We start from the raw sequence: 10,364 nt of genomic DNA, 5'->3' as shown, positions 1-10,364 counted from the left end.
AATAATAAAACTTTGATTTTTCGAGGTAGAAGCGCTTCTCGGTTCGCAAACTGGTAGCGAAACGTGAATTCACCATTTTGTGTTTCGATTTCATTAAATTACTAGGTATAAGGGGGTACGGGAGACGTATCCTGACCCCTTTTGTTTTCTGAGGGTGGCTGAGGAGGCTCATATATGTTGATACATGTCTTCCAGCGGCTGTGCGTGAGCGTTTTTTTTTTTGTTGCGTGACGTCTGTTAACGTTCGATTCGATGGAAATCAGGAAGTGTTGACCGCCATTTTGTCACTGAGAGTAAATATTTTGTTTTAAATAATTGTTATAAATTAATCCTTATTGATAAACATTGTCTGCACCATCTTGTCTTTTTTGCAATGCCACACTTTTGTTGAGCACGGCAGCCATTTTAGATGCCTTGACCAGACCCACTCTCTGCACGCCGCCGATCCTCAGCATGGCTCCCCACCCTCGCAAGCATCTCCCCCATGCACTGGTCACCCCCGCTCTCTCTCTCATGCATGGGCTAGAAACCTGCTCCCATGTGCGCTGCTCTTCCCTGAGAATCACACCCTGTGCCCGCCCGACACCTCCCTTTCACCCTATTCACTACCGCACCCTCTGACACTCTTCTTCCTCTGTGTCCGATTGTTCCGGCCGGTCCCAGGCTATCACCTAGCCCTGCAGATGTAGTTTATGGCCCCAGCTGTAGAGAATCACCACTCTTCAAAGGAGTTACAGTAGATCTGTCACACCACACGCGTTCCTACTGTCTGATAACCATCATGTATTGTGCTTGGGGAGGGGATTCTCACTGTGAAGGTGTGTGGGACCGAGCCTGAAGCGGAAGATTCCAGGGATGCCTCTTTGTACATCAAAGTTTTTACAATTATGTGTCACATTATAAATATATAGTACTCCAACAAAGTAGGATTATAACACTTTAATAACTTTTAAATATATGGAACGAAACAAAAACAGTAAATACATTTAAACATTTTTTTGAAAAAAGAAGCAACAATGGTCAGTAGCTGTGTTTTGTGCGAATAGTCCCAAGGCAGCACAACGTGCTGAGTTCTGGAGGGCACCCAGGTGATGTTACCTGGGTGCCGCACTGGTTTTTGGTATCCTACAATGCAGCTCCGAAAAATGGCGTGGGGCGTCCCGGGGGGTGCGCGGGAGGCCTCGTCAGTAGCGGTCTGTTGTGCGAATAGTCCCAAGGCAGCAGAACGCGCTGAGATGTGGATGGCACCCAGGTGATGTCCAGTAAGTTGTCGCACTGGTTTTGGCATCCTACAATGCTGCTCCGAAAAACGGCGTGGGGCGCCCCGGGGGGGGAGGCGGCGTGAACGGGTCTCCCCAGGTGGAGGCTCGTCTGCTGTACTGGGGCGCCCCTTTACCGTTTCAGTTGCCATTCCGCCCGCTTTTGCTACACTGTGCCTCATCCGCCATTCAGCTGTTTATCGCCCGCTCTTGCGGCTACAGCGTCTCTCTCACCATGTAGTTGAGTTGCGCCCACTCTTGTGGTGCAGCGATAGGCGGCTGCCACAGGACTCTTAAAATGGCGGACGGCTCTTCGGATTTGGGCCTGGTCCACTAACATGGCCCTGGGACACCTTGGAACTCGGACGTCCCCTGAGCCTTGAAGATTTTACAAAAGTCTTGGGGGCTCCCGACTCCTGCAGGCTTCCGGTGGGGAGCGGCTGCCATGATTGCTCGCGGAATGACCACGACGGAGCCACGAGATGGTGGTGCTCTCAGGCTGACGCCAGCTTTAGTCTGAAACATCTAGAAACAAGGTGGGGCTTTCATCGTTTGGGAAAAAAAAATGTTTTAATCCAATGAAAAGTGATATTTTTAGGTCATATAATCAAGCCTTCCATCATTAGGAAACCAAAAGTAAAAGGAACCAATGAAAAGTTTTATTAACAAGTCACATGACCTGTTATGCTTACGTTACGCGCTGCGCGCCGCGCCCCGGATCCCTTCCGGGAAGCTGCGCTTCGCGCACTGGAGTACTTCCGGGTGCGCTAACGCGGCGTGTCATATAACGCATTACGCGACAACGTAGGTCCAGAATATAGTCAAAATGTCTCCACCAACCAGCGGTCGGAACACAACCCCTTTCAGCAGTCTAAAAAGTTCTGTTAAATGACAACAGAAGGGACAGGCAACAAGAACCATCAGTCAAAGAGGGGAGGGCAAGTTCTTCCCTACTGGGTCACGTTGGGGCGCTACCGGAACTGATCGAATTGGTAGTCTACAGTGTTTCTGGATGTTTCAGACTGAAGCTGGCGTTAGCATGAGAGCACCACCATCTCGTATCTCAGTCGTGGCCATTCCACGAGCAATCATGGCAGCCGCTCCCCACCAGAAGCCTGCGGGAGTCGGGGGCCCCCAAGACTTTTGTAGAATCTTCAAGGCTCAGTGGACGCTTTCGAGAATGCGGCCCAAGCCCTAGCAGACAAGCGTCCGAGTTCCAAGGTGTCCCATGGCCATTTTAGTGGACCACGCCCAAATCTGAAGAGGCAGCTGCCATTTTGAGAGTCCTGTGGCAGCCGCCTATAGTTGCATCGCAAGAGCGGGAGCAACTCAACTACATGGTGAGCGAGACGCTGTAGTCGCAAGAGCGGGCAGTAAACAGCTGAATGGCGGAAGAGGCACAGTGTAGCAAAAGCGGGCGGAATGGCAACTGAAACGGTAAAGGGGCGCCCCACTACAGCGTGTCTTCAGGTCAAACGGATTGTGGGATAAGGTCCAGAATGGAAGAGTCATCAAAAGGCTAAAAAGTTCCGCCGGACCCCGGGAGCCGGCCGCCTATGTCGGGGGCGATCTTAGGCCACGCCAGGGCAACACGACTTGGGGAGGGGGCAGAAGTCAAGCGCACCCTCCCAGTCCGCGCCACCACACCGTATGTTGAAAATCTGAAGCCATCGTTCTACAAACTCTCAACCAGCCTTGGATGAAAAATCTTGAAGAATGTACAAACTGAAAACCAGTTTTTGTTTGCATAGCATCAGCAGCAACGCTTGCTATCAGAATGCATGAGTTTCATGCTCGATCGATTGAGCTAGCCGGATCAGGCAACAAAAAGTATAAAATAGTTATGTAAATAGTTATTTAATAAAATGTTTTACCCTGTTACTTTGCTGGTGTGTTGTATATATTTATAATATTTGCATAGAGTTTATCGTTATTTTGGGCGGGGTGGGTGGCGGAGCCGAGCTGTCTTGCAGCCATCATGGTGTGGAGCTCAGTTCATCTCACTAGTTTCGTATTTCTCATGAAGGGTTGTTCCTAATGTTTCTATTTTAGCAAGGTCAAAAAGAGATCCCATTAGTTGCCTACTGATTTTGCTCGATTATTTTTTTTTTTAACACGATTTTTCACTATCTGCAAAGACTAAACAGAGTATTGCGGCTTTGTGCTTGTTAGTAAATAGAGAATGAACCAAAGAGAATAAATTCTAAAATAGTAAATGCTTGGATAACAATCAATCAAATGGAGAGACAAGCAGGCACGACGGATTACAACGGGGGCAAAGGCCTGCGTTAACTACCCTTCACTATCTGCAAAGAGAGAGTACTTCTAAGAGAAAAGAGGAGGGGGGCAGCGTTTAAAGCACATCAGCGTGCATAAACACGAAAATGTTTTTACCTATCACGTACTTGACATTTGACAGCTTTTGATATTTGTTATTAAAAAACCATTGAAATTCAATGAAAAAACCATAGGTTTTAGCCCATATATAGTTAGGGATTAGCATTTTCAAAACCTTATTTTACTCGCATAAAACCATTGAAATTCGCATATATAGTTAGATGCGCTAACTATATATCGCGCACCCGCAATCCACTGCTGATGATGTCACATATTACATCATTCATGACATGCTCAGTGACATCACTGATGACATCACTGATGACATCTCAAATGACATCACTGATGACATCACTGATGACATCTCAAATGACATCACTGATGACATCTCAAATGACATCACTGATGACATCACTGATGACATCACTGAAGACATCTCAAATGACATCACTGATGACATCTCATTTGACATCTCATTTGACATTACTGAGCACATCACTAATGACATCATTCATGTGATAATACGATGAACCTCTTCAGACTCTAATATAACCTTAGATACACTCAGTGTAAACAAAAACTCACAGACTGTCACTCATCCATGGAGTTACTCACACACCTAGTCAGTCAAGCAAAGAATCAATCACACCTCCATTTCCTCTACTATACAGTTATACACACCTTACTTATTCAAACATATACGAACACATATTTACTCTCTTATACAATCCCTGATACAAGTTCACAATGATCCATACAGCCACTCACACATTCACTGGCTCTTATGCACAGTTATTTATATATGTCAACTCTCACATGTACTGTGTTTTACATATGTACTTACTTTGACATGTAGCACTGAGATATCCATTCACTCACCAATACACTCATGCACACAGTCAACCGCCCATACAGCTGTTTCCACATGCACTTTTAACCCATACATCTAGTGAATCAACTGCTCACACATCTATGCACAAAGTCATACACCTCCCAGTCACCCACACACACTAAGTCTCCCATACAAATACTTGGGCAACCAATCAATAACCCATATAGTTACTCATATAGCTACTGATCAACACATGCAGCAGTTTACAGAACAACAGACATAATGATGCACAAATTAAGACAGTTTAGTCACTAACCCATTCACTCAGTGAGACACATTTAATCACTCACTCATACAGTCAGTCATGCACCTACTAAATCCTTCATCCAGACACTTATACATCCACTCATTCTTCAATATGTAAGACATATTTTAACTTTACAGAAACATACAGTCACTGGATGTTGTCATCAGTGATGTCATCAGTGATGTCATTTGAGATGTCATCAGTGATGTCACTGAGCATGTCATGAATGATGTAATATGTGACATCATCAGCAGTGGATTGCGGGTGCGCGATATATAGTTAGCGCATCTAACTATATATGCGAATTTCAATGGTTTTATGCGAGTAAAATAAGGTTTTGAAAATGCTAATCCCTAACTATATATGGGCTAAAACCTATGGTTTTTTCATTGAATATATATATATATATATATATATATATATATATATATATATATATATATATATATATATATATATATATATATATATATATATATATATATATATATATATAGCCTGTTGGCGATAGCCAGTAGGTATAGGTAGTTAGGACCTAGTTACCATAGGAAATGCCGAACATTCTATTGGGAATAACTTTGGCGCCGATCGAGGGATCTGCCTGTAACGAATAAAGTCAGCTGCATCATCAGTCACTGTGGGGCTCTTTTGTTGTTCGTGGTCAAACTCGCAGTTTTCCAGGATCTCGGTTCCTGGTTTAGAGCCCGCCCTGCAGGACCGGCGGCCCCCAGCAAAGCAGAGGTGCTTCTTGTGATGTTTAGTGAGGGGGCATGGACCTCTCCTAGCCGCTTGCCAGCACAAATGGACGCACCGCAGCAATTTGGCAAAGACGAAGGAAAAAGGGTCAAGAGAGAGGGCGATTCCTCTCTTTGGAACAGTGCGGATGCGGCAATTACTTCACCATCATGGGGCAACAACTGGCACTAAGCACTAAGCAGCAGTATTTAAATGCGCCAACTTGGGACAATATTGCTTAATAATTGTATATCACGCTATCAAGCAGCAACTGAACTAATATGCACAGTCCTATAGACACTGTTGGTGCATTCTGGGACCTGAAGTAATTGGCGCAGGCATATACCACATGGTTTTCATTTAACGCTCACCTGTGAACAAGACGTCAGGGACGTCGAAACGAGTAAGGTGTACGAGCGTAAGTTGCACATGAAACGACGAATAAAGTCAGCTGCATCATCAGTCACTGTGGGGCTCTTTTGTTGTTCTATTGGGAATAACTTTGGCGCCGATTGAGGGATCTGCCTGTAATTTTCCTTAAATTTGCCTCCTTGTGCTCCGCTCCTTCCCTGAAAGTTTCGGGGGGATTCGTCAAGCGGGGGCCGAGAAAAAAGCGGGGTCCCAAAATGTGTTTTCCCCAAAGTAATTTCCATAGTGACATTCTGACAAGGCTACAGCTCGAACAGCTGAACGGAATTACACCAGATTTGGCAAAATGGTAGGGAGTGGTATGGAGCAGTGCCTTTTGTATATTTGGTGTAAATCCCTCCAGTAGTTTTTGAGAAAATTGAATGTGAAATTGAGTCCAATGCAATTTTCCATAGGACTTTTAGACACAGCTACAGCCCGAACAGCTGAATGGAATTGCTGCAAACTTGGCGAAATGGTAGAGCCTGGTATGCAGAAGTGCCTTTTGTATAGTTGGTGAAAATACTTCCGGTAATTGCTGAGAAAATTGACTTTTTTCAAATTATATATCTATGGGCGGGACACGGTGCGCGCACGGGCATGCTCCGTCCTTGCACTGTCCTTGCACGTACGCGGACCTTAGCGTGCGCGCACGGAATTCTGATTGGCTGTTGGACGTCTGTCAACATTCCAGTCAGTCAAAATGAGGAAGTGTTGTCCGCCATCTTGTTTTTGTGGCAGATGATAGTGGTTGTAAACAGAAATGAAATAGTTGACAAGGAGGCAGGGTAAAGATTCCCGAGCCCCCTAGGTTTTGTCATGGGGTCTGTAAAGGACCCCGAAGGTTGAAAAAAAACAAATCGCGGGGTCCGCGCACCGTGCGCGACTGTGGCTCAAAAAGACAAAAAAGAAATACATTAAAATACCAAGTTTCAGTGTTTAGATGTTGGTTGAGTGCAACATTGAGTGATGACTATTTCACCTTTGGGTTTAGTTAGGTGTTTTGTGGAGAGTTTGTATGGTAATTGGTAGAGAGCATTGGGGGTAGGTTGAAGATTATGTGAGTTTGAATGTGTTGATAATTTGAACCAATTAAAATGTTACTTTGGTTTTGATTTTGTGTGTGATGAAATGTGATTGGCTGGGTATTTGAATTTGTATGAAAAATGAGAGGGAAACACAGCCATTTTGAAATGTTACTGTTTGAGGTATACTTCTGAGGTGTGCGATTGAGACAGATTTTACTGTACAACAGTTTTCTAGAAGGTGAGTTATTAATTTGTAAGGAGAACTCTGTTGTTCACTTTAAGTTAATAGGACAAATGTTTTCTGTTAGTTATTTAATGTTTTTCTGTTATACTTATGGATTGAGTAGGGCAACATCAGATGCAGTGCTTTATATTTCTAATTCTTGCTTGATACTATACACTGTCCAGGGAAATACGGCCATTTTGTGACTATAGTGTCTGAGGTACTTTTGTGTGGAATTTTTGGTGTTCAATTTCTGGTGTGTGTTTTACACAGTAGTAACTCTTCTTATAGAATGTAATAGTTTTTCTCTGCCCTATCTCACTCTTACCCTGCAACATATCACTGTCTTTCTCTTTCTTTTAATAGTACACTAACTTCAATAATGGCAGAAAATGAAGAGTCATTTGACATCGAAATCACAGCAACGTTTATTGATCCTGTTGTTGAAACAAATCATGAAGAACATGAAGATACCATGGCAGATTTTTTGGATGAAACACTGGATATGGAATTAATGGAGTGTGTAGACTTTGTTGAGTTGGACGAATCATTTAAAGACACTTTGATGGATGAAATTTCTGATGAAGAAATGCTCCAAGTTCTTTTAGATTTTGAAAATTCTGATAAATAAATTTTAATTTATTAATGAAACATTTGTTTTAATTTTTATACTTATTTAAATGTGATTTATGAGGTAGTAGCAAAGTGATACAATTTTGTGTCCTTCATGTCCTGCATCCTTTCTTTCACTGGCTGTCTCTGATTCACTAGTTTACAACATAAGTAAGTATATAGAATAGCAAGTGTGTTTCACCAGAGTAGGAACTCATGACCTCCTACCCCAATTCTGACCACACATTGAGAAAGGAAGGAATCATGGGAACAAATCTGTTTCGGCTTTCCTGAAAGACTACAGTATGGATTCAATATACCATAATACCTTGCATTACAACCTTCGAGGTATCTACAGAGGAGACGATGTCCATTTCCATTTAGTTTTATTGAAAAAAAAATTCCAATAGGTCCGCGCACCGTGAGTGCTCGGTGAATGCACGGTGCGCGAACCCTTTTGCCCCCATTTTGTGGTATCAGAAGAGAGTGAAAAATATAACTTAAAAACGTGGGAAGGGGGTTGGGTAGAGTGTCCCTGACCCCTTAGGTCTTCTCAGGGGGCTCTTCAAGGAATCCTAAGGTTAAAAATAATGTTTATTTTTTAAAAAATGCCAGAAAACACGATAGGTCCGCGCACGGGGAGTGCTCAGTGAGGGCTCGGTGCGCGGACCTCGGTAAAAATTAATAAAAAAAATTATATTTGAGTGTTTACATGTTAGTTGGCTCTAAAAAAAGCCTTTGTGTTCATTGTGTTTTTTTTTTTTTTGGTACCTACAAGAAGTATCAATGCAGAGTCTGATGTTACAGAGAAAGACTTTGTTCCCTTCATCGGTGAAATGTACACCATCTGTCGCCTACGGCCATACCACCCTGAAAGCACCTGATCTCGTCTGATCTCAGAAGTTAAGCAGGGTCGGGCCTGGTTAGTACCTGGATGGGAGATCGCCTGGGAATACCAGGTGCTGTAGGCTAAAGCCTACAGCCATACCACCCTGAAAGCACCTGATCTCGTCTGACCATCTGTCCTATAGATGCCTTGCATGTTGTAACGCAAGTTGTTGTGGTATATACAACCCTTTCCATAGTCTCTCATGTATGCAGAAACAGATTTATTTACATGTTTCCTTGCTTTCTCAATCTGCGGACAAAATTGATTGGACCAATTCCATTTTTGCCTTTGGCATATATTGGAATAGACAAAGGCAGGTTGAGGAAAAAGTGACATCAATTGTCCAAAGATGTCCTTTATTAGCATTTCCAGACCAACCCCAGTCAAAGTGCATAAGTCATTTCCACCACAGTGCACAATTATGAGGTCAGGATGTGGGAGATGCATGAAGGATTTCACCAATGGTATCAATTGGTGACATCTTAATCCTCTCTGGCCAATCCATAAAATACCCACATTTGGTAAATCAAGGTTTAAAATTCCTCTGTTTGTTGCATATCTTTTAGACCAGAATACAAAGCTGTGTCCTACAAACCATACTGAAAGCATGTTCAAGGCAGATTTGGTTGCACTCAGATGAGGGATGTAAATGAAATGGCAGTTGGAAAGCTTGCAGTTTAGAAAAAAAAGAGGAGGACATTCACTGCACTTGAAGCTTAAGAAATGATTGGTGCTTTCTGAAAATGCAAAAGAGCATATTAGGGTGCAAAGTTTTGTTTTTTAAAAGAAGCAATTCTAATGGTTCAGAAGAGGTCATTGAAAGGAACATTGCACATGATTAGCTGTTATATTGAAAGCTCTAACAACCTTGATGGATTCATTTGCAACATAGTATGATGAACTTTTAAACTCTGTTCTTCCTTAGGTGGGAGTTACCATGGTAACAGGTTGAATGAGCAGTAGGGGGATGGGTGTGAGTTTGAAAGTGTGGAAATGTAGAACCAATTGAAATGTTAGTTTAGTTTTGAAATAGTGTGGGAAGACATTTCATTGGTTATGAGCAGAAATAAGTGAGAAAAATAAGTGAGAAACTGCCATTTCTGTTTCCAGTGTCTGAGCTGCAGTTCAGGGATTGTGCTTAAGAAAATCTGGTTTGTGTTTCACACTGTTCTACATTTTCAAAAGTGATTTTAAAGGGGAGTAATATAGAGAGAGTGCTGTTTGCAGTATTGGGAAGCATAACAAGCATATCGGGCTTCATTACTGTTGGATTTATTTGTGAGTCAGGTTTCTGCATTGTAGTGTAGTGCTCATTTAAATGGGTTGTGCTTTTTGTGTAAAATGATTTACCATGCTAAATGTTTTTTGATAAAATGTGTGGCTTTTAGATTTTTGACAAGGTTCACAGTGAGTGTCTGTGTGAATTAAGGAATTACATTTTCACCTTTTTCCATAATGTTAACTGAATGGTGCATATTAGAAATGACATTTTGAAATGAGTTAGGTTCCAGCAATGTAATGTATTGCATATTGAAATGGGCTGTGTTCTGTGTCTAAATCGATTTACCATGTTAAATGATTTTTGCTGAAATGTGTGGCTATAATATTTTTCACAAGGGTCACACTGTGTGTGTATGTGAATTAAGGAATTATATTTTCATCTTTTTCCATAATGCTAGCTGTGTGTGCAGTTTGTATCTATTAGTTTATAGGGTAGACTTATTTTTAATTGTT

General features: G+C 42.4%; 1 non-coding gene across 1 annotated transcript; it reads left to right on the top strand.

Moving 5' to 3' along the window:
* The first annotated feature begins 8,593 nt into the window (after positions 1-8,593).
* Positions 8,594-8,712, top strand: LOC147679941 (5S ribosomal RNA). Its single transcript, XR_015301572.1, has one exon. It is a non-coding gene; the product is annotated as a 5S ribosomal RNA (ribosomal RNA).
* The last annotated feature ends 1,652 nt before the right edge of the window (positions 8,713-10,364 follow it).

Source organism: Lissotriton vulgaris, chromosome 11 (genome assembly GCF_964263255.1).
Source record: "Lissotriton vulgaris chromosome 11, aLisVul1.2, whole genome shotgun sequence".
Taxonomy (NCBI): Eukaryota; Metazoa; Chordata; class Amphibia; order Caudata; family Salamandridae; genus Lissotriton; species Lissotriton vulgaris.
Note: the sequence above shows the minus strand (reverse complement) of the source record. Positions and strands in the feature narration are given on the sequence as shown.